The following is a 23084-nucleotide window of genomic DNA, read 5'->3' on the forward strand; positions in this document are numbered from 1 at the left end:
GTTGGTTGGTTGGTTGGTTGGTTGGTTGGTTGGTTGGTGGGTTGGTTGGTTGGTTGGTTGGGTTGGTTGGTGGTTTGGTTGGTGGGTTGCTGGGTTGCTTGGTTGGTTGGTTGGTTGGTTGGTTGGTTGGTGTGTTGGTTGGTTGGTTGGTGGGTTGGTTGGTTGGTTGGTTAGTTGGTTGGTTGGTTGGTTGGTGGGTTGGTGGGTTGGTGGGTTGGTTGGTGAGTTGGTTGTTTGGTTGGTTGGTGGGTTGGTTGGTTGGTTGGTTGGTTGGCTAGTGGGTTGGTTGGTGGGTTGATTGGTTGGTTGGTTGGTTGGTTGGTTGGTGGGTTGGTTGGTTGGTGGGTTGTTTGGTTGTTTGGCTGTTTGGTGGTTTGGTTGGTTGGTTGGTTGGTTGGTTAGTGGGTTGGTTGGTTGGTTGGTGGGTTGGTTGGTGGGTTGCTGGGTTGGTTGGTTGGTTGGTTGGTTGGTGGGTTGGTTGGTTGCTTGGTTGGTGGGTTGGTGGGTTCGGTGATTGGTTGGTTGTGTGGGTGGTGGGTTGGGTGGTTGAGTGGTTGGGTGGTGGGCTGGTGGGTTGGTGGGTTGGTTGGGTGTTTGGGTGGCTGGGTGGTTGGTTGGTGGGTTGGTTGGTTGGGTGGTTGGGTGGCTGGGTGGTTGGTCAGCACCAGGGATCTTCTGAGCTGGTGCCTCTCAGCTGCATCTCTGGTCCAGGAAGGTCCATCATGGCCACATGTGGATCCAGTGGTCGCACAGAGGACACCTGGGAGGTCCCACAGAAGATGTACTACAGGGTCCCACACCTGGGAGGTCCCAGTCCTCCTCCCAGTGGTCGCAGTCCACTTCCCAGTGCTCCCAGGTCACCTCCCAGTGCTCCAAGTACACCTCCCAGTGCTCCCAGTCTACCTCACAGTGCTCCCAGTTCACCTCCCAGTGTTCCCAGTCCACCTCCCAGTGCCCCAAGTACACCTCCCAGTGCTCCCAGTCCACCTCCCAGTGCCCCAAGTATATCTCCCAGTGCTCCAAATTCAGGTTCCAGTGCCCCAAGTTCACCTCCCAGTGCACACCTGTGCTCCTGTTACAGGTCCCAGTACAGCTCCCAGTGTCTACCAGAATTGACACACCAGTGCTCACCTGTTGCTCCCAGTACAGCTGCCAGAGCCACACCAGTGCTCACAGTGCCACAACAGTACAGCTACCAGTTCTTCTCCAGTGCTCACAGCTCTGCTCACTGGCTCTTCCCAGTGCTCCCATTGTACAAGTGCTTCCTCAGTTCTCCCAGTACAGCTCCCAGTGACACACCAGTGCTTACAGTGCTTCCCCAGTCCTCCCAGTGCTGCTGCATCACTTCTCCCAGAGCAAGACCCCTACAGCTCCCAGTGTCACACCAGTGTGGCTTCCAGTGCTGCACCAGTGCTCCCAATTACAGCTCAGTGGTGCCCACAGTGCACACCAGTACACCTCCCAGAGCTGCCCCAGAGCTCCCAGTGGCACACCACTGTTGCCAAATACTGAACCAGTACAGACCCCAGCACAGCCCAGTGCTTGCAGTACAGCTCCCAGTGCTCCCAGTGCCATGCAAGGAGAGCTCCCAATGCTCACACGGTGTAACTTCTGAGGTCCTCCCAATTCTCCCTGCACTGCACCAGTACAACATCCACCGATGCACCAGTGCAGGTCCCAGTGCTCCCAGGGAACACCAGTAAAGCTTGCAATGCACAGCAGTACCTCTAGTGCTGCACCAGTACAATTCCCAGTGCTTTTCCAGTATGCCCAGTGACAGACCAGTGCTCCCAGTACCAGCCCACTGCTCCCAGTCCTACTCTCTGTCTCCTCCCAGTGGTCCCAGTTCTGCCCCAGTTTCCCCAATGTTTCCCTACGTGTACAGCAGCATCATTCTCTCCAGCACCTCCCCTGCCAACCTCCTTGGCCTTGGTGTCACACAGCTTGTTACATCTTCTCACTCCCTTCTCCGGTGGCAAAATGCACCTGCCTGCAGTTTATTGTTCTATATGTGATTCACAGATGTGCTGTGACCATCTCCAATTGGCTTGGCCCTGGTCAGCAGCAACTTTGGCCTTGAATTGGCTGATGTTTACAGTCTGAGGCCTGCAGAGAGCTTCTAGACGCTTCTTGCAGAAGCCATCTCAGCAGCACAGCTACGCAAAACTGCTAGACCAGGGTGCCAGGCAACTGAGGGTGCAGGAAACCAGTGTCCTGGAAAATCAGTGTCCCAGGAAACCAGCGGCCCAGGAAACCAGGGCCTAAGAAACAAGGTGTCATGGAAACCAGCATTACAGGAAACAGGCATGAATGGGAAAAAGGGGGCATGGGAAACTGGGGGCATGAAAAAATAGTGGCACTGGAACCGGGGAGCGGGGGAAACCAGGGTAAGGAGACCCTGGTGTGCCGGGAAAACAGCATGCCAGAAAAATGGGCATGCAGGAAAGCAGCGTGAATGGAAAAATATGGTGTGGGAAACTGGGGACTTGGGAAACCAGTGGCACCGGAATTGGGGGGTACAAGAAAAAAAATAGGGCATGGGAAACCAGAAGTGTGGGAAACTGGGACCTGGGGAATGATGCCCCTGCAGCCCCTGGAGAATCCCATGGTGGAGCGGGTGTCCCCCCGCAGCCCATGGAAAAGGCCCAGACCCCACCTGCAGCCCCTGGAGAGGCCCCACGCTGGAGCAGGGGGAGACACACAGGAGATGCTGTGACCCATGTTGAAGCAAGTTCCTGCCAGCACATGCAGCCTATGGAGAGAGAGAGACACAGAGATGAGCAAGGGAGAGATTTGCTCAGAACAGGTTTGCTGGGGGGAGGCTGGTGACCCTGTGGAGGACTGGCATTGAGAAACATTGTGATTTATGACTGCACCCATAGCAGTGACACATGCTGCGGCAGCTGATGAAGAGCTGAAGCCCTGTGGGAAAGGACTCACGTTGGGGAAGTTGCTGAAGGACTGTCTGCGGTGGGTGGGACCCCAGGGTGCAGCAGGGGAAGGGGGTGTGGATTGAATGTCCCAATCCAAGAAGGAAACCAACTTGCAAGGAACTGACCAAAGCTCCATTCCCCCAGTCCCTGTCCCTCCCTGTGCCACAATGGAGAGAAGAAGGGAGTGAAATCATGACTAATGTGAATTCTGCCAAGAAGGGAGGGATGGGGGGATGAGGTAGAGGTGTTTAAGAACTGGAGAAGGAAAACATCTCATGAAGAAGTGACTGAGAACCTCATTTCCCCAGTCCCTGCTCTGCCCCCTGCCCTCCCCCCCACCTCCTCCCCGTGCCATAATGGTGTGGAAGAAGGGAGCAAAATCATGATTAAAGTAAAGTCTGCAAAGAATGGAGGGGTGGGGGGGAAGGTGCTACCGAGAACATCATTTCCCCACTCCCTGCCCCCCCGTGCCACAACGGGAGGGAAGAAGTGAGCAAAATCATGACTAAAGTCTGCTAAGAATGGAGGTGTGGGGGAAGCTGCTGTAAGGTCTGGTCACGTTGTCTTAAGATCTGGTCACACTTCTCATTACCCGACTCTGGTGTCACTGTCTGTGTAGTGCAGTGTCATCAATCAGAGGGTTTTCTGTCCTTCACTCTGTGTTGAGTCTGTTTTGCCGTGTCGTTGATCACAGGACGATCTCTCCCTGTGCTTATCTTGACTCCTAAGCCTCTCGGTATATATTTTCTCCCCTGCCTAACTGAAAAAGGGAGTGATAGAGCGACTTTGGTTGGCATCTAGCCTCCAGCCAGGCCTAAACCACCACAGCGTAACATTGCCTGATGTCACTTCCCAGCCTTACCAGTGTTAATCTTGGAAACTGCTGGATGTCCTGCAATAGCTCCCAAAAAAAAGCTGCTATAATTAAAGGATACTAGAGGCCTTTGAACCCGTGGCAATTGTCCTAACAGTGCCTACATCATTTTCTGCCTCTACCAGGGTCCATCTTCAAAAATGCTAAAGCTCCAGCAACAGCTCAAAAAAAAAATCACAAGAGATGAAAGATGTTCCTGGCCTGAAAACTCCCCAGATAGGCTAAAATCATCCCAAGTAACCTTGGGCCTCAGGGCTCTCATAGCTACGAAAATGACCCCAACAGTGCCTGATGTCATTTCCAAGCTCTACAGGCATCCACCTTTGAAATGACAAAATGCCCAGCAATAGCTCCCAAACAAAAGGTGCGATAGCTGAAAGATGATCCTGGCCTGAAACTTCCCCAGGTAGTCCACTAGTGGCACCACTAACCTTTAAGCTCAGTGATTTTGCTTGCTATGAGAACAGTCCTAAGAGTGCCTGATGTAATTTTCAGACTCTACCATCATCCATATTCAAAACTGCTCAATCTCCAGCAATAGCTTGCAAATAAAAGGTTTGAAGGCTGAATGATGTTACTGGCCTGAACTCTGCCTCCATAGCACACAAGCAGCTCCAGTGCCCTTGGGGCTCAGAACTTTCCTTTCCTAGGGAACAGTCCTAACAGAGCCTGATGTAATTTTCAGACTCTACCATCATTCACCTTCAACCCTGCTCAACATCCAGCAATAGCTCCCAAAAAATGGTTGCGAGGGCCTAGTAATATTACTGGCCTGAAATCTTCCCAGGTAACCCACTAGCAGACTCAGTAGCCCTGGGACTCATGGCTTTCAAAGACAATGGAATGGTGCTAAAGTGCCTGACGTTTTTTTCCGGCTCTACCAGCATCCAGCTTTGAAACTGCTAAACCTCCAGCAACAAATCCTCCCTCTGCCCCCCACCCCTCCCAAAAAAAAATATGCAAGGGCTGAAGATGCTTCTGCCCTGAAAGCTGAGGAGGTAGCCCACTACTAGCTCCAGTAACCTTTAGACTCAGGTCTGTCCTTACCAAGATAAGGTCATAACAGTGCCTGATGTAATTTTCTGGCTCTACCAGTGTCCATATTCAAAGCTTCTAAATGTCCAGTAATAGCTCACAAATAAAAGGCTTGAAGGATAACTGATGTTCCTGGGCTGAAACCTGACTAGGTAGCCCACTAGAAGCCTCAGTACCCTTGGGGATCAGGGCTTTCTTGCCAAGGGAACATTCATAATAAGGCCTGACATCGTTTTCTGGCCCTAAAGAAATGTGCAAGAGCTTATTCCTGGTCATAAACAATCCCAGGTATCTCACTAGCAGCCCTTGAAACCTTAGGATCAGGGCATACCTAGCCATAGAAAAGGTCCTAACAGTGCCTGGAGTAATTTTTGTGCTCTGCCAGCATCCAAATTTGAAACTCCAAAATGCACAGCAATATCTCCCAAACAAAAGGTGGAGGGGTGAAAGATATTCCTGACCTAAACCTCCCCAGTAGCCCAGTAGCAGCACCAGTAACCTTGGGGATCGGGACTTTCCTTTCCAAGGGAGCAGTCCTAACAGTGTCTGACATCATTTTCAGGTTTCACAAGCGTCCACCTTCAAAAGTGATAAATGTCCAGCAATAGTTCCAAACAAACTGTGTAAAGGCTGAAAGATGTTACTGGCCTGAAACCTCCCAGTGTAGCGCACTAGCAGACCAGGTTACCTTTGGGCTTAGGGCATTCCTAGCCACAGGAATGCTCCTAAAATAGACTGACATTTAATTCCAGCTCTACCTGTGTCCACCTTTGAAACTGCTAAATGTCTAGTATTATCTCACTCAAAAAAGTTCTGGGGGCCTGAAGAGATTCCTGGTCTGAAACCTCCCCAGGTAACCCACTAGCAGCACAAGTAACCTTCAGGCTAAGAACATTCTTAGCAAAAAGAACGACCTGATGTCATTGCACAGTTCTACAGTCCTCCACCTTCAAAAAAGCTAAACTGAAGCAGTAACTCCAAAACAAAACGTGCAAGGGATGAAAGATGTTCCTGGCCTGAAACCTCCTCATGTAGACTACAAACAGGAGCACTGACCTTGGAACTCAGGGCTTCCCTTGCCAAGGGCTCAGTCCTAATATTGCCTGATTTCATCTTCGGAATCTGCCAGCATCGGCCTTCAAATATGCCAACCATCCGCCAATTTCACTGAAACAAAAGGAGGAAGGGCTGAAAGATGTTCCAGGCATAAAACCTCCTCAGGAATCAGATGAGAAACACCAGTAAACTTGGAGAACAGGGCGTTCCTTGACAAGGGAAGAGTCCTAACATTGCCTGATGTACTTTCCAGGCTCTACCAGTATCCATCTAGGAAAATGTGAAATGTCCAGCAATACCTCTCAAACAAAAGTTATGAGGGCCAAAAGATGTTCCTAGGCTTAAACCTTTCCAGATATCCCGCAAAACACCCCAGGCATCCCAGGCTGAGGATCTAGGGGATTTCATAGAAGAACTGGTCAACAGCATTGCCCTAGCAGAGGGGTAGGGAATATGTCTTGGCTGTGTGCAGCACGGTATTGAGAAACACGCTGCTGCTGTCTGCAAGGGCCAGGAGGAGGAAGTGGGTAATGAAGCTGCCATTGGACATTATCTGCCTCTTTGCATGAAGACTTATAGAAAGAGAAAAAGGCAGTGAGAACTTAGGGCACTCTTCACTGAGCAGAACGTTCTCATTGGAGACCCAAGGACTGCCTCTCCCTGTTCTATTAAATACTGGAATGGTCATTTTTGGAAGGTGAATTTGCTGCTGGCTGAGGGTGCCACTGGCTGTATGGGGCTCTGATGTGAGCTCTCCACGTGTCAGTTTGTCCTGACAGCAGGTCTATCTTTTTTGATCTATATGATCTTCTCTGGATTGTGATTCCCACTTCCCCCAACCACAGAGCAGAGCCTTGTAGATTTGCTTTTCCTGACTTTGTTCTTGTGAAACACCAAGAAATGCCCAAATACTGACCTAAATCCCTTCCTTTCACAGGGGGAAAGAGCACCCTGCCTCTCCCTACCTTGGGGGTCCTGTCTCATGGAAGACAAGTAAAGGTGATTGTCCTGCCCAGCTCTGGTTTGATCAGGAGATCAACTCTGGACAGAAGGACTTCTTCCCAGCCAAGGGAGGGAACATCGAAGATGAGACCATAGGGTGATCCCCATGAGGACTGAGACACCAAGAGGGAGCATAGAAGAACTGCTCTTCTCCTGCTGAGTTGAGTCAGGCTCCTGGGATGGACGGAGCTCATGGCAACCTGGCAGCACTGAGAAGAGACAGCTGTGCCAAGGAGCAGCTCCTCTGCCAAGCACACAGGGCTGGGGACACTGCCTGTGGGCACAAAGAGGAGACCTGTGAGGCTGAGAGAGCTGATGGATGCTGAGAGCTCACTGGAGGAGAAATCTCCACAGCACTCTGCCTGGTATGTCTGTGGGTGCATGGCAATGCAGGTTCTGTTCCTAGACAGATCTATGAGACATGGGGCAGTGTGTGGGGTCTGTCAGGGGGACAGGTTCTCTCTAGGACCAGAAAGTGCTGCCTGGAAGGGATGCCCTTCTGCCCCATCAGAGGGAGAGGGCAGGACAGCTGTCTTCTCCTGCGCATGGTAGCAGAGGTGTGAAGCAGCATGTGCACCCAGGGCTGTTCTTGTGAGCAGGGTCCCTGTGCTCCAGGGGCTGAGTGATGGGGCAGAGATGCTTCTACTGCCAGGGTCAGCAACTCTGCTGCTGCCAGGGTCCCCACTCAGCCTGGCTCAGGGACTTTCCATATCTATATAGACAGCACCTCTGGGTAGAAGAAGTGACACAGGGAAGGGCAGTTTAAGGTCTTGCAACTGTAAGAAAGTCCTGCATGGGTCAGCTTTGGTCCCAGCTTCAGATGCTCTTTGGGAACATCCAAAGAGATTTTTTTTTTTCCAAAGGCAGAGTCTTTGCTTTGCTTTTCCTCTCCTGTGGTCTGTGCTGACTGGTAGGTGAGAAATTATTTCTCCCATTGAGAATATGCAGTGAAAACTTGATTCTCATTAATACATCCGAGCTTTTCCTGAGCCCTGCACACACAGAGGTTCCCCTGGGCAGCACCCTGATGGCCAGGAGGGGTCTGCAGAGCAGAGCTGAGCACAGGGCAGGTTGGATGAGGTCTATGAGCACAGAGCAGGAGGTGACATGGGCAAAGAGAAGCAGCTGCAGGGACAGCCGCAATCAGGAAAGACATTGGGAGGGAGGGAGAAGGGGCTGCTCCCAGAAATGCCATGGCAGTGGGGATTTGGTACTTCCCTTTATCACAGCAACCCCCTGGTTTCTGCCACCCAGCACAGACTCTGAGAGAATACTTCAAGTGTTTCATTCTGGGCAGTACAAACCCCAGTGAGGAGAAACCCCTCAGTACCCTTCTGTCTGTCCCTGTCCTTCCAGCCTTGCCTGAAGCATTTTTTTTCGGTTTCACCTCCTGTTTTTGCTGCCTTTGTCCCACCATTACCTGGGGCTCTGGGCTTTTCCATTGGTGGAGCTGTCACTCGCACTGTGGCTGTGGGCTGCAGGCTGCTTCCCACAATGGCACTAGTCTCCCAGGAACTCTTGTGCCCCAGAGAGGAGCCCCAGAGAGAAGACATCTTGGTGCTGAGGCCATGGCAATGCTGCTCATCACCTATGTTTTGGCAGCTGCAATGAGCCCTCTGTGTCCCTGGCTGGGAAGAGGGAGCTGAGATTCTCCTTGGGTATGATGAGACCGCAGGAGGGCTTTGGAGCTCTGCCCGAGGAGACTGGATTCCTCAGCTCCGTTGGGTGTCCCGTTTCTTTGACAGTGAAATTCAGGACATGACAACAGAGTGCCCAGCACAGGGTACTGATATCAGGGCTGATGGACAGAGCAGCTCCCCCCGACTCTGCACTCAGGAGAACGTTTCACTGGCACTGCAGCAGCAAGGTCAGGGAGTTCTGAGAGAAGAAACACTCCTCAGTTAAAGTGAAGAGAAAACCAAAGCTCCAAAGCTCTGCTCTGTCCTTGGGTGAAACTGGAGTGACAGTGCTGAAAAGCTCATTCCTATCCACAGGGGATTTAGTCTGAGATCACACCATCCTTCTGTTTACTGACTGCTGCAAGGCAGGACTGAGTTCTCCAGAACCCACAGACAACCCTCCTCCCAGCAGTGGCACACTGGAGTCAGCACAAAGCAGAGCTCCCAAAAGGGACCTAACGAAAGTGTTCCTGAATACAGAGAGTCAATCTGAGGGTATCAATTCTCCATGAGAATTGCAAGAGGTTTTTCAATGCCTTTTCCTCCCTGGACAGGTCTCCCCACTGGATGGCAGCACGTGTCCAACAGCAGCTCCACCAGCCAGTTCCTCCTCCTGGCCTTTGCAGACACACGGGAACTGCAGCTCTTGCACTTTTGCCTCTTCCTTTGCATCTACCTGGCTGCTATCGTGGGCAATGGGCTCATTATCTCTGCAATAACATGGGACCACCACCTCCACACCCCCATGTACTTCTTCCTCCTCAACCTCTCACTCCTCGACATGGGATGCATGTCAACCACTCTCCCCAAGTCCACATCTAGACAGGCAGATACAAATGAAAAAGAGTCTCATGGATTGTATTAAGGCAGGGAGTTCACTAAGCAGATTCCATCACATGTGAAATAAATCAGTTTGGATAAATTAAATATCATTATGATGAATATTTGGATGTACTTAGTCTTGTCTTGCTGTTTCTGTTGTATATTGTTGTCATCATCACCATCACATTCTTTATTGTAATAATCAATCTTTATCTCAAAGCTTGAGGTTTTTTGCTTTGTCCTTTCATCCTCTTGGGTGTTGGTTGTAAATGAGTGGCTGCTTGATGCTTAACTTCCAGCTGGGGTTAAAGCAGAACACCTGGTCTGGCCCTTTTTTGAGCAAATGGTTGGTCAAGTTCTTTCCCAGGGGCACTGCAGTCTGAAGTCCTTTCCCTTCATGTTTTCAAATTACAGAAAGGTCAAAGGTTCTCTCAGACCACACAATTAATTCACATGTTAATCACAGAATCACACAATCATAGGCAGCTAGGTGTTTTGAGGGACTTCTGGAGATCACCTAGTCACACTCCCCAACAAAGCTGGGTCACCTAGAGTAGGTTGCACAGGACTGCACCCAGGAGTATTGACCACATCCCCTCTCAGTCTTCTCCAGGCTTGTCTCTGCAGCACTGCTTCCTCGCAAGTCAAGCCCTAACCAGTTCTGGTGGTTGGGATTACACCCCTCTGGGTGCAGGACCCTACACTTGGCCTGGTTTAATTTCATTTGGTGTCTGTCTGGCTAATTCTCCAGTCCAAATCTTGCTGAATTGCAGTGCCTTCTGGTGCGTTGGTATCATCAGCAAACTGTGTCTCTTTGTCCAGGTCATTGACGAATATGTTGAATGAGACCAGACCCAGAACTGACCTTTAGGGCCCACCACTGGCTACACATTGCGACTAGACCCTGTGCCACTTATCACAAACCTCTGGGCTCTTCCATTCAGACAGTTCTCATAAAATTATAGAATGCTTTGAGTTGGAAGGGACCTTAAAGATCAGCTAGTTCCAAACCCCCCTGCTACGGGCAGGGACACCTCTACTACATCAGATAGCCCAAAGCCTCAACCAATCTGGCCTAAAACATTTCCAGTTATAGGGCTTCCACAACATCTCTGGGCACCCTGTTCCAGCACCTCACCACCCTCACAGTAAACAATTTTTTCCCAACATCTAATCTAAACCTACCCCCTTTCAGCCTGAAGCCATTACCCCTTGTCCTTGACCCAGAGACATCCGCAGCTTCTCTGGGAAACCTGTGCCACTGCCTCGACATTCTCACAGTGAAGATTCATTTCCATATGTCTAATCTTAATGCACCTTCTTTCAGGTAAAACACATCCCCCCGTCCTCTATCCACATGCCTTTGCAATCAGTCCCTCTCCAGCTTTCCTATAGCTCCATTAGGTCTTGGAATGCTGTCATAGGTCTCCACGGAGCATTCTCTTCTGCAGGTGAAGAAGCCCAGCTCCTGCAGCCTGTCTTCATAGGAGAGGTGCTCCAGCCCCCTGATCATCCCCATGGCCCTCCTCTGGACTCGCTCCAACAGGTCCATGCCTTTCTGTACTGGGGAACCCAGAGCTGGATGCAGTAATCCAGGTGGTGGTCCCAAAAGACGTCTTCTGTGGGCCTGGTCTTGGTGTCCAGACAGCTTGTTACATCTTCTCACTCCCTTCTCCAGTGGTAAAATGCATCTACCTGCAGGTATTTTTTTCTCCTATAAGTGATTCCCAGAGGAGCTGTGACCATCTCCCATTGGCTCGGCTATGGTCAGCAGCAACTTTGGCCTTGAATTGGCTGATGTTTACAGTCTGAGGCCTGCAGAGAGCTTCTAGGTGCTGCTTGCAGAAGCTATCTCAGCAGCACAACTATGCAAAACTGCAACACCTGCGCCCCCAGTTACTCAGCACCCTGGTTTTCCAGCACCCCAGGTTCTTGCACGCCCAGTTTGCCGACACCCTGGTTTCACAGCACACCAGTGTCTCCACACCCCTGTTTCCCGTGCCCCCAGTTTTTTGGAAACCTAGTTTCCCAAGGCCCTAGTTTCCCACACTCCCAGTTTCCCACACCACCGGTGTCCTGCACCACCAGTTTCCCAGCACCCTGGTTTCTCATGCCTCCAGTTCCCCAGGACCCAGGTTTCCCATGTTTCTGTTTTCCCAGGCCACTGAATTTACAGGACCCCAGTTTCTCGGCACCAAGGTTTCCATGAGCTCCTGGTTTCTTGGGTCCTGTTTTCCTGGGCTGCTGCTTTCCTGAGGCACCGATTTTCCATGTCACTGGTTTCCTGTGTGCCCAGTTTTCTGGCACCTGGGTTTCCTAGCACACTGGGGTCTCCTCACCCTGGTTTCCTGCGCCTCCAGTTTCCTTGAACCCAGCTTACCTGCGCTCCTGGTTTCCCACACTCCCCAGTTCTGGTGCCACTGGCTTCTCACACCCCCAGTTTCCCATGCGCCTTTTTTTCCATTCACCCCAGTTTCCTGGTAACCCTGGTTTCCACGATCCCTGTTTTCTAAGGCCCTGGTTTCCTGTGCTGCTGATTTCCAGGGACACTGATTTTCCAGGACGCTGGTGTCCTGTGACCTCAGTTGCCTGGCACCCTGGCTTAGCAGTTTTGCGTCGCTGTGCTGCTGAGATAGATTCTGTAAGAAGCATCTGGAAGATCTCTGCAGGCCCCAGAAAGTAAACATCAGCCAATTCAAGGCCAAAGTTGCTGCTGACCAGGGCCAAGCCAATCAATGGTGGTCACAGCTCATCTGTGAATAACCTAATGGAGAAAAATAAACTGCAGGCAGGTGCATTTTGCCACCAGATAAGGGAGCGAGAAGATGTAACAAGCTGCGTGGACACCAAGGCCAGGCCTGAAGGAGAAGGGGGGAAGAATGAGGTACTCTAGGTGCCTGTGGAGAAGACCATGGTGGAGCGGGAGTCCCCTCACAGCCCATGGATAAGGATGGGGAGCAGAGACATCTATGGCCTGTGAAGAGATTGATCCATGACACAGCAGGTTTGCCAGGGGAGTTATGACTCTGTGGGGGACCAGGCTGGGGGACTCTGGGCCCGAAGGTCAGCACCCCATGGAAGGGAGTCCTGCTGAGAGGCCTGTGGTGAGGAGATGACTCCCTGATAGAGAGGACTCACGCTGCAGAAGTTTGTAGAGGACTCTCTCCTGTGGGTGGGACCCCACAGTGCTGCAGGGGACGAGGGTGTGTGTGGAATGCCCTCCCCCCCACTTAAGACGGAAGACAGCTTGGGAGGAATGGACTGAAAAACCCCATTTCCCCATTCCCTGCCCCACCCCATGCTGTGATGGAGAAGGGGAAAGGGAGAGAATTTATGATTAAGTAAAGTCTTCGAAGAAGGGAGGGGTGCAGGGGAATTCGAAGTGTTAAGATCTGGGGAAGGAAAGCAGCTTGTGAGGAACTGCTGGAACCCCACTCCCAATTCCCTGCCGCTCCCTGCGCCATGTTTGCAGTGGGGAAGAAGGGAGTAAAATCGTGAAGGAAGTTTAAGTCTGCTAAGAAGGGAGGGGTGGGGGGGAAGGTGCTTTAAGACCCAGATGTGCTTCTCATTACCCAACTCTGGTTCACTGGGTGTGTAGTTGTAGTAGTAATAAATGACTTCCCTTTATTCTGTGCTGAGTCTGTTTTGCCCATTGCACTAATTGGAAAGTGATCCCTCTGTCCTTATCTTGAATCCTAAGCCTCCCGAGATATATGTTTTCTCTCTTTTTTGGTTGAAAAGGGGAGTGAGTGAGTGGCTTGGTGGGCATTTGGCCTCTAGACAGAGCCAAAACACCACAGTGCTTTCTGGCATCCAACGTGGGGCTCGAGGAATTTGAGATAAGGACATTAACTGGCTGAGGGAATGAGCAGAACAGACTGAACAGAACTGGGTAGTGTAATAATTGTAGAGAATTTCTGTTGTGAAGGGGATTTAAAGAACACTTCTCATATATGTGTTTTGCAGAGGCCAAGGGTTGAGTGTCACAGTTTTGAGTAGCTGGGTACTGGGAGAGAATGGGGGCTGCAGAAAATGGCTGCTGTAAGAAGCAGCCAGAAGCTCTCTGCAGGCCCCAGAGAGTAAACATTGGCCGATTCAAGGCCAGAGCTGCTGCTGACCAAGGCCGAGCCAATTGGCGATGGTCACAGCGCCTCTGGGAATCACATACAGGAGAAAGAGAAACACAAACAGCTGCATTTGCCACTGGAGAAGGGAGTAAAATCCTGACTAAAGTGCAGTCTGCTAAGAAGGGAGGGGTGGGGGAAGGTGCTTTTAGATCTGGTCACACTTCTCATTATCTGACTCTGGTGTCACTGTGTGTGTAGTGCAGTGTCACCAATCAGAGAGTTTTCTGTCCTTCACCCTGTGTTGAGTCTGTTTTGCCGTGTCGTTGATCACAGGATGATCTCTCCCTGTGCTTGTCTTGACTCCTGAGCCTCTCAACATGTATTTTCTCCCCTGTCGAACTAAAAAGGGCAGTGATAGATCAACTTTGGTGGGCATCTGGCCTCCAGCCAGGCCTAAACCACCACACATACTAATCTCACAGAACTGGGACCTCATTGCTTCCTTTCACCCCCTCAGGATGCTGGGAGCTGTGGTACCCTTGTACCACACTCTGCATCATACACCCCATGTGACACTGGCCCAGGAAGAGCCCTGTGGCAGTGCAGGGGGCAGAATCCCACTTCTGTGGGGCTGGCTCTTCTGCTTGATAAAATACTCAGCATCAGATGCACCTGCACAGTGCCTTAGTCTACCTTAAATCACAGACTCCAATTTTCTGCTCTAACCCATTCACAAGGAGAGATGCTTTCTCAGTAATGGGCCTCAGTGGGGCCAATTAACACTCTACAGCAGTTCAGCTTTTTCTTCTGACCTTAACTCTTGGAGAGACTGCTTCAATCTCCTCACAGGATCTGCAGTTCATGGAATCAGCACCAAATACACCACGGGGCTCATTAAAATTGAAAAAGCCCTAACGAGCTATGTGTCTTTTCTTCAGAGTTTCAAGACTTGTACAGCTAATTGAAGTTTCAGGACTCTAATTAAAGTGGAAGATATCAGTGAGCACTTCATTAAAAAAAAAAAAAGATGTTTCAATATTTTCAGGCTTTTTAGTTTTTCAATTTACAGAAGTGACAGCAGCTTTCTCCAATTGATAGGGAACCAGAGGATCTCCTAAGTAGGTGTGGAAAGCTCACAACAGCTGTCTCCCTGATATCTCACACTGCTTAGATGACCTTCCTCTACACCTCCCCAACTCCACCATGTCTCCAAGGGATGCTTGGGAGTTGCTCTCTTTTCCTCCATCAGGCTTCTGCTCTGAGTCTGCAGCTGAATGTTGCAGCCTCTTTGCCACAATTCCCACCCCTTTTACCCTGAGGACTGGCTGGGAATAGAAACAGCATTCTTCCTCATTTTGAAAAAAATGATTAAAAAATGATAAAAAACCATAAAACACATTCCCCAACTATGAGTAAAAAACTGTAAGGGGGTGGAGTAAATCCCAAAAGCAAAGGACAGGGCACATGGCCAGAGAGTCTGCTGAACAGGGGCCTTGAGACACAGTCCATTTCCTCAGGGCAGGTGGAAATACCCAAAAGGCAAGTTTCAGTGCACAGTGTGACAGTGTCCTGACACCCCAAGGACTCAGGAGGATGTGTGTTTTTCCTACTACGTTTGATACTTATCCCCAGAGCTCCTAACTTAGTTTGATTGTGGAAAACAAAAGTTGATTGTTTGGAAATACTCAGTCAGTGAAAATGTGCTTGTATCTTTTTAAATGTGAAGAAATTTCTCAGGTTTTTCTGGCAGAGCTCCAGCACCCACTTTGGCCTTATTCCTGGCTAGATTTCCTGCCCAGAGCCTTGTCACCAACTCCTGTCCCTAGTAAACTCCCTGCCCAGCCTCCTATAGTCACTTCTATTTGGCTGCGTCCCCTGACCCCAGGCCCATCTTTAGAAAATGAAATTGGAGTTTTTTTGGGGCAACATTTTACAGTCAAATGAAAATGTTTGCTGATGCTGAAAATATTAGTGAGTCACGACTGAGAAAGAAATGGACTTGTGCTGTATCCTGTGTTAGCTGTCATCATCACACTAGCAAAACTCTTTCTTGAAGACAGTGTCTCCTATAAGTCCCCCTGCAACTGTCCAGAAGTTGAGAGGCAAGAACAAACTGATGATAGTGGCTGCACACTAACCAGCTTCCAGGGCAAATTCACTGAGTGTGGAGGGCCGTGGCAGGAAGGAAAATTCCTGGAGGTGTAGTAGAAGCTGCTAAGAGCTGTGGGTGATGAAACTCCTGCAGAACACTGACACGTGCCTCTCTGAATGCTGATTGGAGCAGGAAATCAGAGGGAGCAATTTCAGGATGACAAACTGAGAAGATACAGATATCCTGTGTCATGGAGCCACTTGGATGTGTCCTGTCACACCACAGGGCCCAGTGGTCCTCCAATGATCAGTGAAATGGGGAGGCTTTTGGTCATCATTTCTCCCCCTCCTCTTTTCCTTTAAAGAGCAGGCAGCTGCCTGGATCTCAGCTCTCAGCTGGGGTAAAACCACGACCCTCAGGTCTTTCCTTGGCAAGGGAATGGTCCTAATGATGCCTCTGTCATTCCGTGTGCTAACAGTGTCCATATTTCAAACTGATAAATGTCCAGCAGTAGCTCCCAAGCAAGAGGATTGGGGGCAGAAATATGTTCCTGTCCTGAAACCATGCCAGGTAGCCCAGTAGCAGCCCCAGTACCCTTGGGACTCATGTTTGCCCCTACCAAGGGATCGTTCCTAACAGTGCCGGACATCATCACCTTGGAAGGAATAACTGCTGGAATCAGTACAGGCTGGGGGATGACCTGTGGAGAGGAACTCTGCAGAGAAGGACCTGGGGGTGCTGGTGGGTGACAGGTTGGCCATGAGCCAGCAGTGTGTCCTGGTGGCTAAGAGAGCCAATGGGATCCTGGGGGACATCAACAGGAGTGTGGCCAGCAGGTCACAGGTGAGGATCCTCCCCCTCTACTCTGCCCTGGGTAGCCCCACCTGGAGTATTGTGTCCAGCTCTGGGTTCCCCAGGACAAAAAAGCCAGGGATCTTCTGGAGAGAGTCCAGAGAAGGGCTACAAAGATGATTAAGGGCCTGGGGCATCTGCCCTATGAGGAAAGGCTGAGTGAGCTGGGACTGTTCAGCCTTGAGAAAAGAAGGTTAAGAGGTGATCCTATTAACATTTGTAAGTATCTGAAGTGTGGGACACAGGGGGAAATGGCCAGACTCTTTTCAATGGTCTGTGGAGAGAGGAAAAGAGGTGATGTTTTCAATTTGGAGCACAGGAAGTTCCACACCAACATGCGGAAAGACTTTTTCCCAGTGAGGTTGAGGGAGCAATGGGACAGGCTGCCCAGGGGGGTTGTGAAGTGTCCCTCACTGGAGATATTCAAGACCCCTCTGGACACTGACCTGTGCGACCTGTTCTAGGGAACCTATTTTGGCTGGGGTTTGGACCCAATGATCGCTTGAGGTCCCCCCAACCCCTACAGTTCTGTGACTCTGTGACTGATAGATTGTGAGGCAAGGGGATTGACTGATACATTGAAAGATGAGGTAAGGGGATTGACTGAGCTTGACTGATACATAGATAGTGAGGTAAGCTGATAGACAGATAAACAGATTGTGAGGTAAGGAGATTGACTGATAGATTATGAGGTAAGTGTATTGTGAGGTAAAGGGATTGTCAGGTATGATGATTGTGAGTTAAGGGGATTATGAAGTGACAGGATTGATTGACAGATAGATTGTGAGGTAAGGGGATTGTGAGGTAAAGGGATTGTGAGGTAAAGGGATTGTGAGGTAAGGGGAATGTGAGGTAAGGGGATTGTGAGGTAAGGGGAATGTGAGCTAAGGGGATTGACTGATAGAGAGATATAAGGTAAGCAGATTGAGTGATATATTGATTGTGAGGTAAGGGGTTTGATAGATTATGAGGTAAGGGAATTATGACGAAAGGGGATTTTGAGGTAAGGAGTTTGTGAGGTAAGGAGATTGATTCATAGATAGACTGTCAGGTAAAGAGATTGACTGAGAAATAGATTGTGAGGTCAGGAGATTGATAGATAGTTTGTGAGGTAAGGAATTTGACAGATTGTGAGTTAATTGGATTGTGAGGTAAGGAGTTTGTGACTGTCGCAGTTTTGTGTAGCTGGGTGCTGGGAGAGAACTGGGACTGCAGCAAATGTCTGGTGTAAGGAACAGCTGGAGCTCTCTGCAGGTCCTGAAGAGTAAACATCAGCCAGTTCAAGGCCATAGGTGCTGCTGACCAGGGCTGAGCGAATCTGCGATGGTCACAGAGCCTCTGGGAATCACACACAGGAGAAAAAAACCACAAGCAGCTGCAACACCCATCCTGAAGAGTGGCCAGAGGGAGGTCCCAGGGAACTGCAGCCCTGTCAGCCTGACCTCGGTGCTGGGGAAGGTGATGGAACAAATCATCGTGACTCCCATCATGCAGCACATGCAGGACACTCAGGTGATCAGGCCCAGTCAGCATGGGTTTGGGAGAGGCAGATTGTGCTGGACCAACCCGATCTCCTTCTATGACAGGGTGTCCTGCTGCCTTAGTGGATGAGGGGAAGGCTGTAGATGTGGTCTACCTAGATTTCAGTGAAGCCTTCAAAGCTGTCTCCCAAAGCATTTCCCCTGCTGGAGAAACTACCCGCTCATGGATTCGATGGGTACACTCTGTGCTGGGTTAGAAACTGGCTGGGCAGCCAGGTCCAAAGGGTTGTAGTGATCTGAGTTAAGTCCAGCTGGTGGCAGGTCACAAGGTGTGTTCTCCAGGACTCGGTGCTGGGGCCTGTCCTCTTTAACATCTTTATTCATGATCTGTACAAGGGGATCGAGTGCAGCCTCAGTAAGTTTGCAGATGACACCAAATTGTGTGGGATTATTAATTTCTGGACGACATGTAGGCTCTGAAGAGTGATCTGGACAGGCTGGATCGATGGGCAGAGGCCAATTGTATGAGGTTCTTGGGTTACTGTGGCCAAGTGCCAGGTCCTGCATTTTGATCAGAATAACCCCAGGCAACGCTAGAGGCCTGGGTCAGAGTGGTTGGAGAGCTCCCTGGAGGAAAAGGATCTGGGGGTGTCCGTGGATACCTTGGCTGGACATGAGCCAACACTGTGCCCAGGTGGCCAAGGCCAACAGCATCCTGGCCTGGATCAGGAATCGTGTGACCAGCAGGAGTAGGGAGTGATTGTTCCATTATCCTCAGCTCTGGTGAGGCTGAACCTCAAGTGCTGTGTCCGGTTTTGGGCCCCTCACTACAAGAAGGACCCTGAGATGCTGGAACGTGTCCAGAGATGGGCAACAAAGCTGATGAAGGATTTGAAACACAAGTCCTGTGAGGAGCAGCTGAGGCAACTGGGGCATTTTAGCCTTGAGAAAAGGAGGCTGAGGGGGAGACCTTGCCACTCTCTACAACTACCTGCGAGGAGGAATGTAGAGAGGTGAGAGCCAGTGCCTTCTCTCAGGTAACATGTGATAAGATGAGAGGGAATGGTTTCAAATTGCACCAGGGAGATTTAGGTTGGATATCAGGAAGAATTTCATTACTGAAACATTAGCCAGGTATTGGAACAGGCTGCCCAGGAAAGTGGTGGAGTCACCATCCCTGGAGGCATTTAAAAGGTTCCTATAGATGTTGTGCTTGAGGACATGGCTTAGTGGTGGACAAGGCAGGGGTAGGCTTTGGTTGGACTCAATGATCGTAAAGGCCTCTTCCAATCTAAGTGATTCTATGATTCTGTGGTTCAGTTCCAGGAAATTCCTGTTCTGTCTTGGTGGGAAAGCACTGTCATGTAAGAAACATAGTTGAGTGGTTCAGCTGTTGGAAATGTGCTTGTAAAATTTTGATAAATGTCAGGGGGAAAAACAAGGAAGAAAAAGTTGTGCCCCTTTCCAGGCAGACACGATGGAAAGAGAGTCCAGCTCATCATTGCGCAGTGTCTGGGTCACACAAGACCAGGAGATACTGCATTAGCAATGGGATGAAGCTGGTCCGTGTTATTAAAGCTTAGGCAAAATAGGAGGGGAAAAAAAACCCCAATCCCAAGTTAAAAACCCTACTAAATACAGACTGGTCCTAAAGTGAGTTACATGGCCAGTGATACGCAGAGTGAGCAGTTTGTTGCTGCTTCGAGACATCCAGTCATCACTTTCCAAAAGGCATCATTGAGCTCCTGGTTCCTCATGCTGTAGATGGGAAATTTTTATTCTGGAGGAACCACTGACTAAAAATTGTCACTACCAGGTGCAAATGATGGAGAGAAGCTTCAGGTAGGTGAACACGGCAGTGATGAGGAACACGGAGACCACGGCCAGGTGAGGGAGGCAGGTGGAAAAGGCTTTGTGCCGTCCCTGCTGCGAGGGGATCCTCAGCACAGCCCTGAAGATCTGCACATAGGACACCACAATGAACACAAAACACCCAAAAGCTAGACAAGCTCTGATTACAATTTCACTGAGGTAGGACCATGAGTGAGAGAGCTGGAGGATCTGGGAGATTTCTCAGAAGAGCTGGTCACAGGCATTGCCCTTGCAGAGGGGCAGTGACAATATATTGGCCGTGTGGAGCAGAGCGTTGTGAAAAGCAACACTGTGACAGTATTTATAAGAAGGGAAATAAAACCCAGCAGCTGCTTTTTGCCACCAGAGAAAGGAGTGAGAAAGTATAAAGGACTTTGCAGACAACAAGGTCAGTGAAGTAGGGGGAGAAGGTCCTCCAAGCCTCATTGCAGAGATTCCCCTGCAGCCCGTGGAGAAACCCATGGTGACTTGAAGCTGTTCACTGCAGCCCATGTTGGATGATGTGGAACAGTGATTCTATTTGCAGCCAATAGAGGTCCCCAAGGTTGAGCATGTGAGGACACTGAAGGAGGCTGTGACCTCATAGGAAGCCTGTGCTGGGGCAGGTTTGCTGGTAGGGCTGTGGAGGACCCACGCTGGAGCAGCCTGTGATGATCTGAAGTTATTTGGGAAGGACTCACGTTGGAGGGGTTCATGGAGGACTGTCTCCTGTGGGTGGGACCCAATGCTGGAGCAAGGGGAGACAGTGAGGAGCCCTCCCCCTGTGCAGGAAGGAGCAGCTGAGACGATGTGCGATGAACAGACCCCAACCCCCATTCCCCGTCCCCCAGTGCCACTCAGCTGGAGACAGTAGAGAGTTAAAGAGTGAAGTGGACCCTGGGATATGAAGGGAGAGTCATCGGTGGGTGTTTAAAAATTTCATTTCTCTAGGTTCTTTTCTCATTCCTCTGCTCTCTTTGGATTGAGTGATGCAATATATTGATTTTATTGTTGGTGTCAAGTCTGTATTGCCAATGAGAGTAACAGCTGCATGACCTCCCCCTGTGCTTTCTCCCTGCATGATTTCACCCTGTCCTGATCATTCTGCTCCCAGGCAGAATAATCTCAGAGATGAGGTCATAGAATGATCCCCATGAGGCCTGAGACACCAGGAGGGAGCCTACAATAACGTGTCTTCTCCTGCTGAGCTGAGTCAGGCTCCTGGGATGGAGGGAGCTCATGGCAACCTGGCAGCGCTGCAGAGACAGCTCTGCCCAGGAGCAGCTCCTCTGCCAAGCACACAGGGCTGGGGACACTGCCTGTAGGCACCGAGGGGAGACCTGTGAGGCTGAGAGAGCTGATGGAAGCTGAGAGCTCACTGGAGGAGAAAGGTAAAGAGACTTTGCTTTAAATTTTCTGCTCCTGGTGACTGGGTGGGAAGTGCAAGCTGAGCTTTTATTGATAACTTTGCAGCAGGCAGTGCAAACTCATTGGTAATTAAGACTTGTCAGAGCTTCTCCTGAGCCCTGCACACACAGAGGTTCCCTGGGGCAGTGCCCTGATGCCAGGAGGGGTCTGCAGAGCAGAGCTGAGCACAGGGCAGGTTGGATGAGTTCTGTGAGGACAGAGCAGGAGGTGACATGCAAAAAGAGAAGCAGCTGCAGGGACAGCTCCAGGCCACAGAGACATTGTGAGGGAGAGAGAAAGAAGAAGCTGCTCCCAGAAATGCCCTGCTAGTCGGGATTTGGGACCTCCCTGATATCCCACACAGTGCAGACAATGATGTTCAACAGGGAACCCCAGGGTGTGATCAGAGAGCGTGCAGCACAGGGCAGCTGAGACCAGGGCTGATGGACAGAGCAGCTCTCCCCACTCTGCACTCAGGGGAAGGTTTCACTGGCACTGCAGCAGCAATGTCAGGGAGTGCAGACAGAACAAACACTCCTCAGGAACATTGAGGAGAAGACCAAAGCACAAAACAAAGAGTCAATCTCAAGGTTTTCCCTGAGACTATCAAGAATTTTTCCTCAAAGCAAATTTCCCTTAAATCTCTCTGCCTTTTCCTCTTTGGACAGGTCTCCACACTTGACAGCAGCAGATGTCCAACAGCAGCTCCATCAGCCAGTTCCTCCTCCTGCCCTTTGCAGACACACGGGAGCTGCAGCTCCTGCACTTCTGGCTCTTCCTGGGCATCTACCTGGCTGCTCTCCTGGGCAATGGCCTCATCATCATCACCATAGCCTGTGACCACCACCTCCACACCCCCATGTACTTCTTCCTCCTCATCCTCTCTGTTCTTGACCTTGGCTGCATCTCCACCACTGTTCCCAAATCCATGGCCAATTCCTTGTGGGACACCAGGGCCATTTCCTACACAGGATGTGTGGCTCAACTCTTTTTCTTTTTATTTTTGATCATTACAGAGTACTATATTCTCACTGTCATGGCCTATGACCGCTACGTTGCCATCTGCCACCCCCTGCACTATGGAACCCTCCTGGGCAGCAGAGCTTGTGTCCACATGGCAGCAGCTGCCTGGGGCAGTGGGTTTCTCAATGCTGTGCTGCACACAGCCAATACATTTTCACTGCCCCTCTGCCATGGCAATGCTGTTGACCAGTTCTTCTGTGAAATCCCCCAGATCCTCAAGCTCTCCTGCTCAGATGCCTACCTCAGGGAAACTGGAGTCATTGTGGTCAGTGTCTCTTTAGCTTTTGGGTGTTTTGTGTTCATTGTGGTGTCCTATGTGCAGATCTTCAGGGCTGTGCTGAGGATCCCCTCGCAGCAGGGACGGCACAAAGCCTTTTCCACCTGCCTCCCTCACCTGGCTGTGGTCTTCCTCTTTGTCAGCACTGGTGCATTTGCCTATCTGAAACCCCCCTCCATCTCCTCCATCCCTCTTGAACTGTTAGCAGCGGTTTTTTACTCAGTGGTTCCACCAGCAGTGAACCCGCTGATCTACAGCATGAGGAACCAGGAGCTGAAGGATGCCATGTGGAAACTGATAACTGGATGTTTCTAAGCAACAATAAACTCATCTTCTTGGGCATATTGCTGGCCATGTAACTCATGTTACAACCAGTCTGTATTTAGTAGGTATTTTAGTTATTGGGTTTTTTTCTTCCTAATTTGTCATAGCTACAATAACATGGTCCACATTCTTCAGTTTCTAATGCAGTCTTGTTCGACCCAGACGCTGTGTTCTCTTTGCATCATGTCTGCCTGAAAAGGGCCTCAATTTTTTCTTCTGTTTTATTTTTTATTTATTTTTAAAATTTTCCAAGCACGTTTTCATCGCTTGAACAATTTTGTTATCTGTTTGAAATGCCAATGCTTTCCA

The 23084-nt window shown here is 50.3% G+C and overlaps 1 pseudogene across 1 annotated transcript; it reads left to right on the forward strand.

The window, feature by feature from the left end:
- Nucleotides 1-21842: 21842 nt before the first annotated feature.
- On the forward strand, nucleotides 21843-22810 carry LOC311200911 (olfactory receptor 14A16-like; annotated as a pseudogene). Its single transcript has one exon. The product of its transcript is annotated as an olfactory receptor 14A16-like (transcript).
- Nucleotides 22811-23084: the final 274 nt, after the last annotated feature.

The sequence above is a fragment of the Gallinula chloropus genome, assembly GCF_964237585.1.
Source record: "Gallinula chloropus genome assembly, chromosome: 25".
Classification (NCBI taxonomy): domain Eukaryota; kingdom Metazoa; phylum Chordata; class Aves; order Gruiformes; family Rallidae; genus Gallinula; species Gallinula chloropus.